Genomic DNA, 5,829 nt, shown 5'->3' on the forward strand with positions numbered 1-5,829 from the left:
TCCTCTATCTCTCCTCTGTCTCTCCCCTGTCTCTCCCTGTCCTCCCCTGTCTCTCTCTGTCTCTCCCCTGTCCCTCCTCTGTCCCTCCTCTGTCTCTCCTCTGTCTCTCCTCTGTCCCTCCCCTGTCTCTCCTCTGTCCCTCCTCTGTCTCTCCTCTGTCTCTCCTCTGTCCCTCCTCTGTCTCTCCTCTGTCTCTCCTCTGTCCCTCCTCTGTCTCTCCTCTGTCCCTCCTCTGTCTCTCCTCTGTCCCTCCTCTGTCTCTCCTCTGTCTCTCCCCTGTCGCTCTCTGTCCCTCCTCTACAGGCTGCAGCTGATTGATGACCTGACGTATGAAGATGTCAAGAAATGCTACAGGGGCTCGGTGAGTCGTTTTTACTGTGTCCAGATTCCACTGTTTTGTTATAGTGTTTCTACCCACTGGAATGTTACGTCGGTTCCCTGGGAAACATGAATTAATGATGTATGAAGTTACGCCGGTTCCCTGGGAAACATGAAGTAATGATGTATGAATGTTACGTCGGTTCCCTGGGAAACATGAAGTAATGATGCATGAATGTTACGTCGGTTCCCTGGGAAAACATGAAGTAATGATGCATGAATGTTACGTCGGTTCCCTGGGAAACATGAAGTAATGATGCATGAAGTGGTACTTGAAATGTAACACTGAAATACTGTCTTTACAAGGTTGTAGACACGACCATGGTATTTTGTCATATCAATGGACTGAGTCCAAGTTATATAACATGGTTACAGTAAATTCAGCAGTCCACAGAATATTGTATGCAGGTCATATAGGTATGAGTTTTAGGATGTTTATTATTATGTGAGGTTGTCTAGTCAAAGCTTCACCTACTGACACAGAGTCAACAGTAAATGACAACTTGAGCTCTGAATGGATCACATCATATGACTTATGATTTAATAGACTTCTACCCACGCACACACACGCACACACACACATACAGTACAAGTTAAAAGTTTGGACACGTACTCATTCAACAGGTTTTTCTTTATTTTTACAATTTTTCTATATTGTAGAATATTAGGGAAGACATCAAAACTATGAAATAACACATATGGAATCATGTAGTAACCAAAAAAGTGTTAACAAATCTAAATATATTTTATATTTGAGATTCTTCAAAGTAGCCAGCCTTTGTCTTAATGACATTCTCTCAACCAGCTTCACCTGGAATGCTTTTCCAACAGGTTTTGAAGGAGTTCCACATTTTCTGAGCACTTGTTGGCTGCTTTTCTTTCACTCTGTGGTCCAATTCATCCCAAACCATCTCAATTGGGTTGAGGTCAGGTGATTGTGGAGGCTAGGTCATCTGATGCAGCACTCTCCTTCTTGGTCAAATAGCCTTACACAGCCTGGAGGTGTGTTTTGGGTCATTGTCCTGTTGAAAAGCTAATTATAGTCCCACTAAGCGCAAACCAGATGGGATGGCGTATCGCTGCAGAATGCTGTGGTAGCCATGCTGGTGACATGTGCATTGAATTCTAAATAAATCACAGACAGCGTCACCAGCAAAGCACCCCCACACCATCACACCTCCTCCTCCATGTTTCTTGGTGGGAACCACACGTGTCACGATTGTTGTTGTATGAATCGGACCAAGGTGCAGCGTGGAAATGGTTTCATCATCTTTATTCGAGTGAAACGCACAGAAAACAATAAAGAGCAAAACGAACGTGAAGCTATGCAGTGCACACAAGCAACAATACATAAACAAGATCCCACAACCACAGTGGGGAAACGGCTGCCTAAATATGATCCCCAATCAGAGACAACGATAGACAGCTGCCTCTGATTGGGAACCATACCAGGCCAACATAGAAATACAAAAACTAGAGTACCCACCCTAGTCACACCCTGACCTAACCAAAATAGAGAATAAAAAGGCTCTCTAAGGTCAGGGTGTGACAACATGCAAGAGATCATCTGTTTACCTACTCTGCGTCTCACAAAGACAAGGCGGTTGGAACCAAAAATATCAAATTTGGACTCATCAGACCAAAGGACATATTTCCACGAGTCTTGCTCTTGTTTCTTGGCCCAAGCAAGTCTCTTCTTATTATTAGTAGTGGTTTCTTTGTAGCAATTCGACCATGAAGGCTTGATTCACGCAGTCTCCTCTGAACAGTTCAGGTGAGATGTGTCTGTTACTTGAACTCTGTGAGGTGCAATCTGAGGTGCAGTTAATTGCCGATTTCTGAGGCTGGTAACTCTAATGAACTTATCCTCTGCAGCAGAGGTAACTCTGGGTCTTCCTTTCCTGTGGCGGTCCTCATGAGAGCCAGTTTCATCATAGCGCTTGATGGTTTTTGCGACTGCACTTGCGACCGCATTGACTGACCTTCATGTCTTAAAGTAATGATGAACGTTCGTTTCCCTTTGCTTATTTGAGCTGTTCTTGCCATTGTATGGACTTGGTCTTTTACCAAATAGGGATATCTTCTGTATACCACCCCTACCTTGTCACAACACAACTGATTGGCTCAAACACATTAAGAAGGAAAGAAATTCCACAAATGTACTTTTAACAAGGCACACCTGTTAATTGAAATGCATTCCAGGTGAATACCTCATGAATCTGGTTGAGAGAATACCAAGAGTGTGCAAAGCTGTCATCAAAGCAAAGGGTGGCGACTTTGAGGAATCTCAAATATAAAATATATTTCGATTTGTTTAACACTTTTTTTGTTTAGTACATGATTCCATGTGTTATTTCATAGTTTTTATGTCTTTGCTATTATTCTACAATGTAGAAAATAGTAAAAATAAAGAAAAAACCTTGAATGAGTACAGTACCCGTCAAACTTTTGACTTGTACTGTACGTACACACACACACACACACCATATGACTTATTATTTAAATAGCCTTCTCACAGTCTTATACCACACAACCACACACACACACACACACGCACAAACACACATGCACACACACCCACACACACACAGGGCTATTTATCACATGGAAATCACCCACAGACGTTTCCAGCAAAGGAGTTACTGTCTCTGTCTAGCCTCCATTATAACCAAGGCTGAGTGCCTAGCCACAGAGTTTCTTAACCCATAGACGCAACATCGCAAGACTTCCTGAAACGCTTGCGAAACAGACCAAGCAGACCAGAGTTTGGTGTTTGAGGAATCAATGAGAGAAGTGAAAAACTATTCTTTAGTTGTTCATTTGATCGAAATCTAAAGACCCAACCTAGATCCGAACCAAAATGTCTGAAGTAGAACATGTTATTACTACAACCTCGTGAAAGTGACAACCTGACACGTTTTCATTTTTTGTAAAAAAACAACAACTTTATATCGAAGGAGTGCCTTTGATTTGACAGCCTTCACATGCGCAGTTCGACACGAGGCGACCGTTAGCCCCGATGACGTGTTTCTACTCATGAGCTTAGCTAGCCAACGTCGCCTACAAATGTGATCTGGAATTTCTATTGGAGAAACTGTTTTGGCCTATCTTCATTTCATACTGTACTGTCTTTGGTCAAGCCTCAATTATAACTCAGGCTGAGACACAGAAGGGATTGTCTGTCACACCACTACAGAGTACAGAGAAGGGAAGGGAGCACTGTTAGATGTTACACAGGAAGAGATCAGGTCACAACACAGTGTGACACAGGAAGTGTGTCTGAGTTAGAACACAACACAGTGTGACACAGGAAGTGTGTCTGAGTTAGAACACAACACAGTGTGACACAGGAAGTGTGTCTGAGTTAGAACACAACACAGTGTGACACAGGAAGTGTGTCTGAGTTAGAACACAACACAGTGTGACACAGGAAGTGTGTCTGAGTTAGAACACAACACAGTGTGACAGGATTCTGTTTGGGAGAAGTAAAACAGTGAGTGGACATTTTCTGAAAAGAACCTCACCCACCTCCCGTCTCACCCCATCTCACCCCTGTCTCCCCCATCTTACCCCTGTCTCCACCCTGTCTCACCCCGTTCTCCTCCATCTTACCCCTGTCTCCCCCTGTCTCACCCCTTTGTCCTCCATCTTACCCCTGTCTCCTCAATCTTACCCCTGTCTCACCCCTTTCTCCTCCATCTTATTCTTGTCTCCCCCCTGTCTCACCCCTTTGTCCTCCATCTTACCCCTGTCTCCTCAATCTTACCCCTGTCTCACCCCTTTCTCCTCCATCTTATTCTTGTCTCCCCCTTGTCTCACCCCCATCTCCTCCATCGTACCCCTGTCTCCCCGTCTTACCCCTGTCTCTCCCCTATCTCACCCCGTCTCCTCCATCGTACCCCTGTCCCCCCGTCTCACCCCCGTCTCCTCCATCTTATCCCTGTCTCCCCCCTGTCTCACCCCGTCTCCTCCATTGTACCCCTGTCCCCCCGTCTTACCCCTGTCTCCTCCATCGTACCCCTGTCTCACCCCCATCTCCTCCATCGTACCCCTCTCTCACCCCTGTCTCCTCCATCTTATTCCTGTCTCCCCCCTGTCTCACCCTGTCTCACCCCCATCTCCATCTTACCCCTGTCTCCTCCATCTTACCCCCGTCTTACCCCTGTCTCCCCTAACAGACCGTCAGCAAGTACAACTCCCAGTACCACAAGCTGTTCCAGAGCGTCCCCAAGGAGGAGATCCTTATGAAAGGTAGGTCAAGGAGACTATCCATTCCTCCAATATCCAATACTACTGTACGTCTATGATGCAACAAGCTCTCACAGTCTCATGTCAGAATTAGACATTCATCCGTGTTTCTCAAACGTCAAATTTTGAAGTTGTTCCAAACATCAAATTTCGAAATGTCTTGTTACTCTACATGTCTGTATCGTTCAAGGTTAAGTTTAGGCATTCATTCTGAATTCTTAAGGTTTGGCGTTAACTCCGAATTCTTAAGGTTAGGCATGAACTCAGAATAGTTAAGGTAAGAGTTAAGGTTTGGGATAGGCTTTAAACAAAAATGTAAAAAACTACATTGTATCGTTGACTTTGAACATGCAACCTTTGGAACAAGAGGCAGATGCTTTTGCCTTTCCACCATCGCCGTACACAAAACCAAAGCCCACTTAAAGGTAACAGCGCTCACTGTTTCCCCTAGTGGCCGGTTTCCACATCATCTCCCGACGTCCTCAGACATGGAAGGACGTTGAATACTGACTTGTATCACAGGTGACCTGGCTGCCCGTGGGCTAGCAGTAACACACCCGGCTTAGAAAGGTCACGACTGGGGGTTCAATTCCCAGCTCCAACCCTTCAATCTGTTTCTCCCACCTATCTGTATCACCTCTGTCATGTCATACTTATTTCAAAATATATTAGAAAAAAATTATGCATGTCATTTTCAGTGATTTGTTCATTTAATTTTACCAAAATAATGTACATCTTAATATGTTGCTCAAAATGTAAGTACCTGTATCTTTCATTAAGGTTAACAAAAGAGAGACAATAAAGGGATTGAACTCATTGGAGTTCTTTGGTTTTAATCTCCTTGGATTTCCTAGCTTGCCAAGTGACTCTGTTTTTAGAGGATTGTGGGTAATTCAAAAATGTTTAGACTTCATGATTCTTTCACACAATATTGTATAGATGTTTGAAGAAAGAAAAGTATATTTCTATATTAGTATTAGGCAGCGTGTCGTGCCATGAGGTGTAATGGATCGTGATAAACAGCTATCAAAACCGTCAGGCAAATTGACGTTCAATGAGCACAACACCTATTCTCACATTTATGATTGTCAGTGGAAAGTGCAAAATCCTCATTTCTTGCAGGTCAACATCCAGTTACTGCTGGTACTTTGAACGCTGTGCTTGACAATGCCTGCCAAAACGGTATAGATTGGCAAATTATCA

The 5,829-nt window shown here is 43.9% G+C and overlaps 1 long non-coding RNA gene across 1 annotated transcript; it reads left to right on the forward strand.

Annotated features, from left to right (window-relative positions):
• The first annotated feature begins 284 nt into the window (after positions 1–284).
• On the forward strand, positions 285–5,386 carry LOC120024072. Its single transcript, XR_005472803.1, has 3 exons — positions 285–361; positions 4,557–4,629; positions 5,078–5,386. It is a non-coding gene; the product is annotated as an uncharacterized LOC120024072 (long non-coding RNA).
• The last annotated feature ends 443 nt before the right edge of the window (positions 5,387–5,829 follow it).

The sequence above is a fragment of the Salvelinus namaycush genome, chromosome 29, assembly GCF_016432855.1.
Source record: "Salvelinus namaycush isolate Seneca chromosome 29, SaNama_1.0, whole genome shotgun sequence".
In the NCBI taxonomy this organism is placed as follows: Eukaryota; Metazoa; Chordata; class Actinopteri; order Salmoniformes; family Salmonidae; genus Salvelinus; species Salvelinus namaycush.